Raw genomic sequence first — 14088 nt, forward strand, 5'->3', positions numbered from 1 at the left:
AATCCGTTAAATTGCCAAAATTTGACATTTGAATGCGAGAGACTCTCTGAGCTCTCAATATTTTGTTCTCGTGGCGCTTTGCATTTTATTCTGTTTGCTTCTCTCTACCCTTGTTGCTTTTGCATTTGATTTCCCAATGTTTTGATTTTTTTTTTGTAATTTCTCAAATTTGGCGAGATCTTTCGCAAGTTGAAGATCATACGTGCTGCCACGTTGGGAAACTTAAAGCTGGAGACATTGGTGCTTTATCGGTAACCGTATCGGTAACCTTATAACAGCTGATTCGACCAACCTTATGAGAATCAATGCAATCGATTTTGTTGCCGCTAAGGTCGTAACCGTATCGTAGCCAACCAATTGGGTTTTGGTTTACCCTCGTAACGATAAACAGCTGATTACGTTAGGGATACGGATACAACGATACGACATACGGCACCAATGACTTCGGCTTAAATTAGCCTTGAGGGTTTGTGTTTGTGCATTTTTTCCCCCAATTTTATGACTCAATGGTGTTCAATGAGAGTTCCATTTCAAAACGCTATTATCATATTTCCATTGTTTACTATATAGTTTGGCAGCTTATTTTGAGGTTATGTTGCGAATAGAGTGGAAGGCAGTGGACTAGGCAGTCGAATAAGATTTAATGAAGGAATGGGTTTCGGAGTTTTTTCAAAGTTAAAAAAAAAATGATAAAAGCTTTAATATAAATAAAAATATTGTTTTAATAACAACAAAAACACCTTATATATTCTATATACATAAATTCGTAAGGATTATCTCACTTTAAAGTTTGAGCTAAAGAATCTAAAGTTTTTTTTTTGAAACTGAGTCCAGAACTGTGCGTGTGAATGTGCGAATGCATATTTCCCTTTGCAGTATGTGCATGAAAGTTCATGCAAGGTCAAGGCGAATCTATACTAGGTGGTGGCAAAGCGAATTCAACCAATTCGCCGTACGGAAGAATGTCAAGTCAAAAGAAAATTTTCATTGATTTCGATTAACTGACGTGTTGTAGTACAAGGCTTTGTATGGAAAATTATCAAGAAGAAGCAAACAGCTGATGGGATAACACCACCTGTAATGAATTCGCCTTGATGCAAGGTATTCGATAATCATCGAAAGCTGACGACAAAATGGAACCGAGATAAAGATAGAAAGGTAAAGGAAGGAAAAGGCATAGCTTATACCGATCACTCTGTCGTCAGCTTAAAGCCGTGAAAAGAATGCCGAGCGACGACGGTCTTCGCGGTGTCGGGAGTTGACAGTAGAATTACGCGCAGATATTTAATTGACAGCTAAAACACGCCCAAAATGTTAAGAGGTGTATCGAAGGACACATTTGGTCCCCAAGAATCTTAATCCAGTGGGCGAAAATTAATATAATAACCCTTTTTACGTGTACGTTACGTACGTTTCCATAAGCTTGCATCAGTTTCAATTTTTGATAGCGCACGTACGTCGCTTAGTTGAAAACATTGATTGAAAAAACTAAAATTTTGCAAATGTTTGTGCTAATAATCTTTTAGTTTTTTAATAATAGTCGTGCCTTTTTTCGCATGTGTATACATCTACATTTGCGGGTAAAAAATGCTTATCATCACTTAAATAATGTTAAGGAGTCCCATAAAGATTTAATTCAAATTCTTACAGATTAAAATATGAATTCAAAACCAAATCGCATCTGACCATCTGCCTTGTAAAAAAGGAAATTTCAAGCAAACATGATGATGGGGACACCTTTTTAAATCACATTATTGATAAAGTTACAATATGATATCATATTTTGGCACCCCAAAAAAATATTCAGGGCCCGTATTACGTGTTACGATCAGTGATTGAAAACCATTTTCAATCAAGCGATAACTATGCAACTGTCAAACTATTTCCAAAAATTATAATAAGTAATGGATATAACGAGTACTATATGTCGCTAGTTCGCATATGTCATTAATTCGATCCAACATTTTAGAGCTATTGTAATTTAAAAAATGGCTTTCGATCACTGATTATAACACGCAATACGGGCCCAGAAGTGAAGAGCGAGCCCGTTTTGTCAAAAGACTATTCTAGAGATTAGCTGACCCGAAACCTTTAGTAGAAACCCGATTCTGGAGTGATAAGAATTAAGCTCCGATGAGTTTTTTGTCTGCGCTTAATAAAAAAAACTTCCTACGTTACCTACATAATTTAATATGTGAATATAGCCTACTGCATTAATTTGAAACGGGACCTGAAGCACTTTGACTATTTCTAAACCCATAGAGTTTCTTGATGTAAATGGAGCAGTGTAACCGGATGTATGGATATTTATTCGCGTTACGATATAAATAAGCGCAGACTTTTGTATATATATCGTGGAGGTGACGTGCTCCACCTACTATACCAGAGCACCTGGGTTCTATCATGAAAAGCTTCTCAGTGAAAATTCATCTGCAATGCAGATACTTCAGATGACTACTTTTTGATGTTCAATATGACTACTTTTTAGCATTTTGGCAGCGTTTTGACAGAGTGTTCAATATGGCGGCGCATAGGGCCGGTTATCTTCAGCGGATGATAGAAAGAGATACAGAATGAAACAGCGATAGTGAATTAAAAATCAGGTGATCCATTCTATTTGTAACATAGTGTACAAGTACAAGTGTGTTGACTTATCTGTCAAGCATTCTGACAGGCACTCGCTGGATTAGGCATGACAGCGAATTCAAAATGGATACCATTACCGAATGCGACGAATGATTAAAAAATTGAAAAAGTCGAGACGATTGGTAGACAAAAATGTTGTCGTTAAGACCAAAAATGCGACTCTAGACCTGAGATTTCCATCAGGTGAGCGAGGCTGTTTGTAGTTTTGACGTTTATCGCTTAGTGAACACACTTGTATAGGTACACTATGATTTGTAATTTTGACGTCTCTGCAGAAGTTATCACACTTGTTTTATCCACAATGGTAGTTCCTTTTCATTGGCGCATACTCATAGTCAAAATAAAATAATTTTTAAATTTAGTTGTAGCTTTTTTGACAGATAACTTATAGAAAATTATTTCAAAAAGCTGCACCTAAATTTAAAATCTATTTTATTTTGACTATGACTATTTGCCATTGTGTTTTGGCGCTTTTTAAGAACTAAATTAGGCCTGCAAAAAACTAAGTCATTACCCCAACCAAAGAGGATAAATACAATTTATTCTCTTTGCCCCAACTACCCATCTACATAGATTGTTTTCTGAAACTCGTTGTTGTTATTGTAGCACTCGTCGCTCATCTTTGTGTTTTCATTGCTTTTTCCACATGCATGTTGTTGTGCTTTTGCATTATTGTTACCATCTGCTCATATAAAATGTCTGCGCAGCGTACTCTACAAACTTACTGTGTGATTGCTTTCGAGCTCGGCTGTTGATCAAAGTTTTTAACTCGTGTGTTCTATTAGTTTTTATTAAATTAAATGCTTGCTCTTATTTAAATAAAACACAAAACTCTTTTAAGTTAAATAAATAATAGAAAACTTGCAGATCGTGTGTTATTGAGTGCATTAATATTGCATTTCGTGTGACAGAATAAGACAAGAAAAGTGGTGAAAAAAGTTAAGCTTTCAGAAAAAAAAACTTGTTCAACAAAGCAAAAGTAAAGTGCAGCATAATCTTGCAACAAATACCTACAATTTCCTGTAAATTTTTGATGTGTTTAAGAATTTTTTAACAAAATGCGTTAATATTCCTAATTGGAAAGATCTATAGTTTTTTGCTTTTGGTAAGTACGAAGCGGCCATCTTGCGGTATTTGTATAGCTGTGCAAAAAGTGCAGTTTTATTATGTACATATATACATGCCTGTGAAGATATGTATCTGTTTTTGTGTACAAAAATTTGCATATGTAGGTACATACATATCTGTAACTTAAAAGCGGAGTCCGTTTTTCGTATCGCTGTAGTCGTATCCCTAACGTAATCAGCTGTTTATCGTTACGCCGGAAAACCAAAAACCAATTGGTTGGCTAAGGGTAGGATAATATATATTGATAATGAGGTTCACCGAGCGCGACCTAGCAAAGGTGTTAATTGATTCTGTGTGGATTAACGGTAATAGTCTAGTTGAGGGGTCGCCTGCTAATACGCTACCAAAAATATAGAGAGAGGTGTCAATTAAAATTTTAACGCGTTCAAAAGATATTAACGAAAAACTGAAAAAAGAACCGCGGGTACCTCCGAAACCGGGTTCGGATCCATAGTATTTTTGCGTAGGACACCTTTCTGCGTTGGCGGCCTTCGGCCGCGCTTATAAAAAATAACCCTGGGTAATAGTCTAGTTGAGGGGTCGACTGCTAATACGCGTCAAAAAATATCGAGAGAAGTGTCAAAAGACGCGTATTAATCTCGAGAACAATAATCCGAAGGCGGAAAAGAAAAATTTTGTCTGTCCGGAGATATTTGCAGTTGATGTTGGCGATTTTCATGTGGTTGTTGTTGTGTTAGTACCCCCAAAAAAAATTGTGCATCACCGTGGCGGTAGCCACGGTTATACCACACACCCGGACTTGGCATGGCGTAGCCCAGGGTTATTTTTTATAAGCGCGGCCGAAGGCCGCCAACGCAGAAAAGTGTTCTGCGCAAAAATACTATGGATCCGACCGTCGGTTTCGAAGGTACCCGCGGGTCTTTTTCGGTTTTTCGTTAATATCTTTTGAATGCGTTAAAACTTTTATTTTCCGCCTTCGGATTATTATTACTGATGTCAAGACGCGTCGTTTGACACGTCTCTCGATATTTTTGGTGGCGTATTAGCAGTCGACCCCTCAACTAGACTATTACCTAACCCTGGGCTACGCCATGCCAAGTCCGGGTGTGTGGTATAACCGTGGCTAGCGCCAAATATCTCCGGGCAGAGATACAATTTTTCTTTTCCGCCTTCGGATTATTGTTCTCGAGATCACGCATCAGATTGCTTGTGGACGAACACAAGCGGGCGAAATGGGAAGAGCACCTAAGAGGTTGTAACCTCTCTACCGGTGTAGGTAAACTTTGGTCCACCGTAAAGTCCCTATCGAATCCGACTAAGCACAAAGACAAAGTTTCCATCGCCTTTGGCGATAAGGTGCTGTCGGATGCGAAAAAATGCGCGAGCGCTTTCTGCCGACAATATATAATGCATCCTACGGTCGACAAAGATAGACGGAGAGCCAATAGACACGCACATAAACACAAACTCAGCGCGTCACCAATTACCATCACCGCTAGAGAGGTTGAGGACGCCATTGGTCGCGCTAAACCATCCAAAGCAGTGGGCCCAGACGGCATAGCCATGCCGATGCTTAAAAACCTAGGGAAAGAGGGTTTCAAATATTTAGCGCATGTCTTCAACCTGTCTCTTTCCACCTTTGTCATACCCGAGAAATGGAAAATGGCCAAGGTGGTCCCGCTACTAAAGCCTGGGAAACCAGCTAACGTAGGTGAGTCAATTCGTCCGATATCTCTCCTATCGCCAGTGGCAAAGACGCTTGAAGCCATTTTGCTCCCTTATTTCCAAGCACATTTGCAGCTAGCCCCTCATCAGCATGGCTTCAGAAAACTCCATAGCACTACCTCCGCGCTAAATGTCATTGGCACCCAGATAAATTGCGGTTTGAATCAATATCCCCACCATAGAACAGTACTCGTAGCGTTAGACCTATCAAAAGCTTTTGATACGGTCAACCATGGCTCGTTACTGCAAGACCTGGAAGGGTCCACCCTTCCCCCATGTCTTAAAAGGTGGACCGCAAATTATCTGGGTGGTCGGCAGGCATCGGTGCAATTCAGAAACGAAACATCAAAACAAAGGAGAATTAAACAAGGGGTGCCACAGGATGGTGTCCTATCCCCGCTTTTGTTTAATTTCTACATATCTAAGCTACCTTCACCACCGGAAGGAGTCACAATCGTTTCCTACGCCGATGACTGCACAATAATGGCCACAGGCCCAGGCCCAAAGATCGATGAGCTATGCAATAAAATAAACGGCTATCTCCCTGATCTCTCCAGTTTTTTCGCCTCGCGAAACCTGGCATTGTCACCGACTAAATCTTCCGCGACCTTATTTACAACATGGACGCCCCAAATGTCGACCATATTGAACATCCACGTCGATGGCACTACGCTACCGACTGTCCTACACCCCAAAATCTTGGGTGTGACGTTTGATCAGGATCTACATTTTGGTGCGCACGCAACCGCAAATGTTCCAAGAATTCAGAGCCGTAATAAAATCCTCAAATCCCTTGCTGGCAGTACCTGGGGAAAAGATAAAGAAACGCTCTTGACCACATACAAAGCAATTAGCCAGCCGATTACGTGCTACGCTTATGTCCCCAGAACACCATCTGCATAATGAGGCGAGAATACTCCCCATCAGGGAGAGAAATGAGATGCTGACCAAACAGTTTCTGTTGAATACCCAGAAACCTGGGCATCCCAACAGACATCTGATTGACGAACCAGCACCGCCTAGGGGCCTAAGGAGTCATCTCCGTAAGCATTTTGAGGAAATACGGCACCTGAGAACCCAGCCGTATGAAGCGGAAAAACACAAGCAGGTCCTTGGTGAACTCCATAGACAGGCGTCGGACCTTTATGTCGGGAATTACCCGTTGAATCCAGTACTTGAAGAAAAATATCCAGAACTCGCAGAAGAGGAACGCATACTCCCCAGGGAAACGCGTGTCACTCTTGCTCAACTTCGTTCTGGATACTGTAACAGGTTAAACTCTTACCTATCCAGAATCAACCCCGACATACAAAATGTATGCTCTGCTTGCAATGTGTCCCCACATGACACCAACCATCTCTTTAATTGTAATGTGGAACCAACGCCTCTAACACCCCTTTCCTTATGGTCCACCCCTGATGAAACGGCAAGTTTCCTTGGACTCCCGTTAGAGGATATTGATGACAATTTGTGATCGGTCGCGGCTATTAGGTGGGGCGAGCATTGCTACAACAACAACAACAACAACAACAAAGTTTCCATCGCCTTTGGCGATAAGGTGCTGTCGGATGCGGAAAAATGCACGAGCGCTTTCTGCCGACAATATATAATGCATCCTACGGTCGACAAAGATAGACGGAGAGCCAATAGACACGCACATAAACACAAATTCAGCGCGTCACCAATCACCATCACCGCTAGAGAGGTTGAGGACGCCATTGGTCGCGCTAAACCATCCAAAGCAGTGGGCCCAGACGGCATAGCCATGCCGATGCTTAAAAACCTATGGAAAGAGGGTTTCAAATATTTAGCGCATGTCTTCAACCTGTCTCTCTCCACCTTTGCCATACCCGAGAAATGGAAAATGGCCAAGGTGGTCCCGCTACTAAAGCCTGGGAAAACAGCTAACGTAGGTGAGTCATATCGTCCGATATCTCTCCTATCGCCAGTGGCAAAGACGCTTGAAGCCATTTTGCTCCCTTATTTCCAAGCACATTTGCAGCTAGCCCTTCATCAGCATGGCTTCAGAAAACTCTATAGCACTACCTCCGCTAAATGTCATTAGCACCCAGATAAATTGCGGTTTGAATCAATACCCCCACCATAGAACAGTACTCGTAGCGCTAGACCTATCAAAAGCCTTTGATACGGTCAACCATGGCTCATTACTGCAAGACCTGGAAGGGTCTACCCTTCCTCCATGTCTTAAAAGGTGGACCGCAAATTATCTGGGTGGTCGGCAGGCATCGGTGCAATTCAGAAACGAAACATCAAAACCAAGGAGAATTAAACAAGGGGTGCCACAGGGTGGTGTCCTATCCCCACTTTTGTTTAATTTCTACATATCTAAGCTACCTTCACCACCGGAAGGAGTCACAATCGTTTCCTACGCCGATGACTGCACAATAATGGCCACAGGCCCAGGCCCAGAGATCGATGAGCTGTGCAATAAAATAAACTGCTATCTCCCTGATCTCTCCAGTTTTTTCGCCTCGCGAAACCTGGCATTGTCACCGACTAAATCTTCCGCGACCTTATTTACAACATGGACGCCCCAAATGTCGACCATATTGAACATCCACGTCGATGGCACTACGCTACCGACTGTCCTACACCCCAAAATCTTGGGTGTGACGTTTGATCAGGATCTACATTTTGGTGCGCACGCAACCGCAATTGTTCCGAGAATTCAGAGCCGTAATAAAATCCTCAAATCCCTTGCTGGCAGTACCTGGGGAAAAGATAAAGAAACGCTCATGACCACATACAAAGCAATTAGCCAGCCGATTACGTGCTACGCGTCACCCATATGGTCGCCAAGCCTAAAAACTACCCACTGGAAGAAACTACAGGCCTGCCAAAATACTGCTCTCAGAATCGCCACGGGCTGTCTTCTTATGTCCCCAGAACACCATCTGCATAATGAGGCGAGAATACTCCCCATCAGGGAGAGAAATGAGATGCTGACCAAACAGTTTCTGTTGAATACCCAGAAACCTGGGCATCCCAACAGACATCTGATTGACGAACCAGCACCGCCTAGGGGCCTAAGGAGTCATCTCCGTAAGCATTTTGAGGAATTACACCACCTGAGAACCCAGCCGTATGAAGCGGAAAAACACAAGCAGGTCCTTGGTGAACTCCATAGACAGGCGTCGGACCTTTATGTCGGGAATTGCCGGTGAATCCAGTACTTGAAGAAAAATATCCAGAACTCGCGGAAGAGGAACGCATACTCCCCAGGGAAACGCGTGTCACTCTTGCTCAACTTCGTTCTGGATACTGTAACAGGTTAAACTCTTACCTATCCAGAATCAACCCTGACATACAAAATGTATGCCCCGCTTGCAATGTGTCCCCACATGACACCAACCATCTCTTTAATTGTAATGTGGAACCAACGCCTCTAACACCCCTTTCCTTATGGTCCACCCCTGTTGAAACGGCAAGTTTCCTTGGACTCCCGTTAGAGGATATTGATGACAATTTGTGATCGGTCGCGGCTATTAGGTGGGGCGAGCATTGCTACAACAACAACAACAACATAATGTTGCAAAATGGGCGATTATGGATGGTCTTAATTTCATTAAAGTACATCCTGCCTTAATCAGATGGATCGGCTGCATGTTAAATTGCAGAAAGATTACATCGAAATGGGGATTGTACGAGGCCACGAAATCAGTGGACAGGGGCACGCCGCAGGGAGGGGTGCTATCACCTCTGCTGTGGACGCTGGTAATCAACCAACTGCTCAGGCAATTCGATGAGGGACCCGTAAAACTTACGGCTTACGCAGATGACGTTGCAATTGTCATAAGTGGAAAGTGCCTTCCAAAGATTAGTTCTTTGATGGATCGGGCGCTTCGCGATATTCATACCTGGGCATCTAATGTCGGATTGAAAGTCAATGCGGAGAAGACGGATATGGTCTTATTTACAAAGAGGTACAAGGTCCCAAATTGGACCAGGCCTAAGTTAGGAGGGGTGACCTTACAGGAGAAACCTTGCACAAAATATTTAGGAATCATCCTAGACAGTAAGCTGTCATGGAAGCTCAACGTGGAGGAGAGGGTCAAGAAGGCCTCAACGGCACTCTATGCACGTAAAAGAATGCTGGGGTGTACGTGGGGCCTATCGCCCTCTCTTTCTCATTGGGTTTTTACAGCGATTGTAAGCCCTATTCTATACTATGGAGTTCTTGTTTGGTGGAAAGCCACACAAAAAACAACATACCTCAAAAAATTAGAGGGGTATGCAGACTATCGATGCTTAGCATTACGGGAGCCCTGAAAACAACCCCGACGGCTGCACTGTATGCCATTTTGCACATCCCACCTGTAGACCTGGTAGCAAAGAACAAAGCGTTAACGACCGCAACCAGGCTCGGTGCTTCGGGGCAGCTTGAGCGCCGACCATATGGCCATAGTAGTATAGCGTCATCCATCACAAGACGAACAGACTACATGATTCCCTATCTGCGCTTCGAGGGAGATCTTAAGGCCACAATAGAGGTGGACGGTTGGCGCAAGGGTGCGCAAATGGCGGACGAGGCGATACATGTGTACACCGATGGTTCCAACGTAGTGGAAGGAGTAGGGTCTGCGGTATACTGCGCTGATCCGGAAATAAGCAGATCCTACAGGCTGCCGGATTACTGTAGCGTTTTCCAAGCGGAAATATTAGCCGTAACCAAAGCAGTAGAAACCCTGGAAGAGAATAGCTTAAGCTGCAACCGTGTTAACTTTTATATTGACAGTCAAGCAGCAATTAAGGCAATAATCTCGCATAGCACAGCATCTAAATGCGTGTTAGAGTGTAAGCAGTCTCTGGAGAGAATCGGGACAGGAAGAAGCATACATCTATATTGGGTCCCAGGGCATATGGGAATAGATGGGAATGAAAAAGCGGACGAACTAGCTAAAAAGGGCGCATCCCTTGAAGCTTGCTCCGTAGATGTCCCAATTAGATTGGGCGAGATTAAGCGAACTCGAGAGGTGCACATGATCGACCAAGCGGGAAAGGCGTGGGTTCAAGCACGGGGCTGTAAAGTGTCGAAGATTATGTGTAGGTCTTACAAACTTAGACTAACACAGTTGCTCCTATCATTAAAAAGAGAGGACTGTAGACTCATGACGGGTATTCTGACTGGACACTGCCTGCTGGCGTCACATGCCTTTAAACTAGGCTTGGTCAGTGATAGCAGATGTAGGAAGTGCGGGTTGGAGGAGGAAACGATCGAGCACGTTCTGTGCTCGTGCCCTGCACTTGCCAGGCTAAGACTCCAGCTATTAGGAGTGATACAGCTGTCAGATCTAGAAGCAGCAAGTGGCTTAAGTCCTAGGAAACTTCTAGTATTTGCCAAGAGGACGGAGTTATTTTATAACTTATGTCCTGGTTTTTGATAGGGTTTTTCAGTTTGGTCGTTAAAAAAAACTTCTGGTAACACTACGGACTCAATCAGTCTATGTGAGGTCCTCATGGACCGGCCAGTTCAACCAACCTACCTACAGTATCCAGATCGAAGTTGAGCTAGAGTGACTCGTAGGCTCAATTACGTACCAGCATCGTGGAGAGAAGTCAACGTGGTATTTATCTTCAAGGCAGGGAAAACCTCCCACTCTATCTCTTATCCTCTTTTCTGCTTAAAGCACTCGAAAGACTCCTAGAGGACTACATCAGGAGGAGGATTGAGCCATCGCTTCTTTCGCGAGCTCAACATGCCTATACTAAGGGCAGGTCAACTGGGACGGCCTTGCACTGTTGTTGTTGTTGTTGTAGCGATAAGATTGCTCCCCGAAGGCTTTGGGGAGTGTTATCGATGTGATGGTCCTTTGCTGGATACAAATCCGGTACGCTCCGGTACCATAGCACCATTAAGGTGCTAGCCCGACTATCTCGGGAACGATTTATGTGGCCACATTTAACCCTCAGGCCATTCCCTCCCTCCCTACCTCCAAGTTCCATGAGGAGATTGGGGTCGCCAGAGCCTCGTCTGTTAGTGATTGATCTAATTTATTATTATAAAGGTTCAATTTTTATAGCTCATGCTATTCATGACTAGCACTGTTAAATAATTTGTCAAAATTGTTGTGCTAGGAACAAATTTTCAAATAAATACATACATACATAAAAAACAGGATTCGCCGCGGATAGGTGAGGTTGACAATTGGGTTTGGAGAAGCTTTATATTGCGCTGGCAACCTGAAAGGTTGCTCTACACAGCCCCTTGAATCTGGTATTTTAGTCGCCTCTTACGACAGGCATACCTACCGCGGGTATATTCTGATCCCCTAACCCGCTGGGGTACGGCCTTACACTCACTGGTATCCGTTATCGAAAGGTCAGTTGACCTCAAGGAATACACACTGATGGCTTTTCTAGATATAGCGGGTGCCTTCAAAACGTTCTCCCGGAGGCCATCACCTCGGCGCTGACTGATCTAGGGGTTGACGCGTGTCTGGTGGAGTTTATATACAATCTGCTTACGCGTATGCAGATTAAAATTGAGCTATGTGGATGCATGATCCGCAGACTGGTCGGCAGAGGCTCTCCGCAGGGCGGCGTTCTCTCTCCGCTACTTTGGGTGGTTACCGTCAACCAACTACTACGCCTCATGGAGGCAGAAGGTCACCAAGTGATCGCGTATGCAGATAACTTATGCGTCACCATGCGGGGGAAATTTCCGCAAACTCTTTGCAACCTAATGGAAGGGCACTATCCAAAATTTCGCACTGGGCCACAGCCACAGGTTTGGACGTCAGCCCGGATAAAACCGAGCTTGTCCTCTTCACGAGGAGGTACAAGTACCAAATCTAACACCGCCAAGAATTGGGGGTACGTTTTTAGCGTTTAGCGATCAAGTCAAGTATTTGGGAGTCGTTCTGGATAGGAAGCTATTATGGAGTGACCATATAGTGTAGCGATCCAAGAAGGCAGCAGCAGCGCTGTTCACCGGCAAGAGGGCAATTGGCACCTCCTGGGGATTCTCCCCTAAGGTGGCCTACTTGATTTACACAGTCATTTGTGCGCCCGATTCTTCTTTATGGTGCCTTGGTCTGGTGGCCTGCACTAGCTAAAAGTACTTATCTTAAAATGCTTCAAAAGGTGAAACGGAGTTCGGAGCTCTGCGTTACCCGGCTCTCGGCTCCACTGCGTTTAAAGCATTCAAAAAAATGCTATACCTTCCACCTCTTGACCTGGTGGCGAAGGAAATAGCGGTCATCGCCGCTCTACGCATAAGGGAAACAGTTCTCTGGTCAAATGGATCTAGTGGACACGCAACAATCCTGGGCACGAACGCCCCAGTCCCAATACCGGTACGCATTGACTACTGCACGCCAAAGAACGTCTTCGTTAAAAACTATAGTATATATATACCATCGCGACAAGACTGGAATACCAGACAACATACGGTACCGGGTACCATCAATATATTCACGGAAGGTTCTAAGCTTGATGGGAAGGTGGGAGCAGGCTTCTTTTCACCGGATCTGGGTCTAGAGGTCTCTTTCCGCCTACCAGATCACTGTAGTGTTTACCAAGCGGATATGCTGGCAATATATAGGGCTGTGAATCATCTCGGGTCTATGCCTAAGGACGGTAAACGGGTGTTTATTTTCTCAGACAGCCATGCCGCATTAAAGGCCCTGGACTCATTCGTCGACAACGCAAAGTCGGTCACTGAATGCCGCAGATCTCTTAACGAGATGACTCAGCACTTCAGTATCAGCCTTATATGGGTACCTGGGCACAAAGCTATTGAAGGCAACTACAGAGCAGACGAGCTGGCCAGAAGAGGCACCACCGACCATATCCTTACGGGAAATGATTTGGTAGGTATACCCATGCCCACTTTCAGGCTTCGTATGAAGACAAGCACTATAAGAATTGCAAATGGACTATGGTCAGCCATATCATCGTGTGGGACATCCAGGCTAACCTGTCCCTCATATGACAAGGGGCGCACAAGAGGGCTTCTGATTTTAAACAAATCTGTTCTATCGTCCCTGATAAGGGTTCTGACAGGGCATTGTTTAATAGGTACGCATGGTGCTAGAATGGGGGTAACGACCTTCGACTATTGTCGCAGCTGCAGATGTACAGAAGAGAAGGGGAGTGTCCAGCACCTTCTCTGTCATTGTCCAGCGCTAAGCGGCGTAGGTTGGCCATCCTTGGTAAACCTTTTCCACATGACCTTGCTGAGGTCTCTAGCTATGAAGTCAAGGCTCTAGCAAAATATATAAAGGTAATTATTTTAGCTCACAACTGCTAAAACTCGTCAAAAATATCAGGAGAGGTGTCAAAAGACGCGCTTTGGACCCAGGATCACGAATCCGGAAGTGGAAATTCAAAATTTTATTTCGATTCGGAGATGTTTGCAAACAACATTTAAAATTTTCATGTGGTTGTTGTTCTTTTGATGATTTATTTTTACCCACAAGAAAAACTGTGGGTAAAAGTGTTTTGCCCGGATATAGTTTTGGTCCCCAAACCGGTGTTGGACCCACCCAGGGTAATTATTTATAAGCGCGGCCGAAGGCCGCCAATGCAAAAAGGTGTTCTGCGGAAAAATATGGATCCCACCCCCGGTACCGGAGCGTTCCGGGCCATTTTCGGTTTTTTGGAAAT

At 44.0% G+C, this 14088-nt stretch overlaps 1 long non-coding RNA gene across 1 annotated transcript in view; it reads left to right on the top strand.

Annotated features, from left to right (window-relative positions):
• Positions 1-3362: 3362 nt before the first annotated feature.
• The window catches only part of LOC137239631 (uncharacterized), an 85155-nt gene continuing 74429 nt past the window's right edge, over positions 3363-14088 (top strand). The window contains exon 1 of the long non-coding RNA XR_010949439.1: positions 3363-3751. This is a non-coding gene — a long non-coding RNA (uncharacterized lncRNA). The remainder of the gene's footprint in view (positions 3752-14088) is intronic.

This window comes from Eurosta solidaginis, chromosome 2 (genome assembly GCF_040869045.1).
Source record: "Eurosta solidaginis isolate ZX-2024a chromosome 2, ASM4086904v1, whole genome shotgun sequence".
Classification (NCBI taxonomy): Eukaryota; Metazoa; Arthropoda; class Insecta; order Diptera; family Tephritidae; genus Eurosta; species Eurosta solidaginis.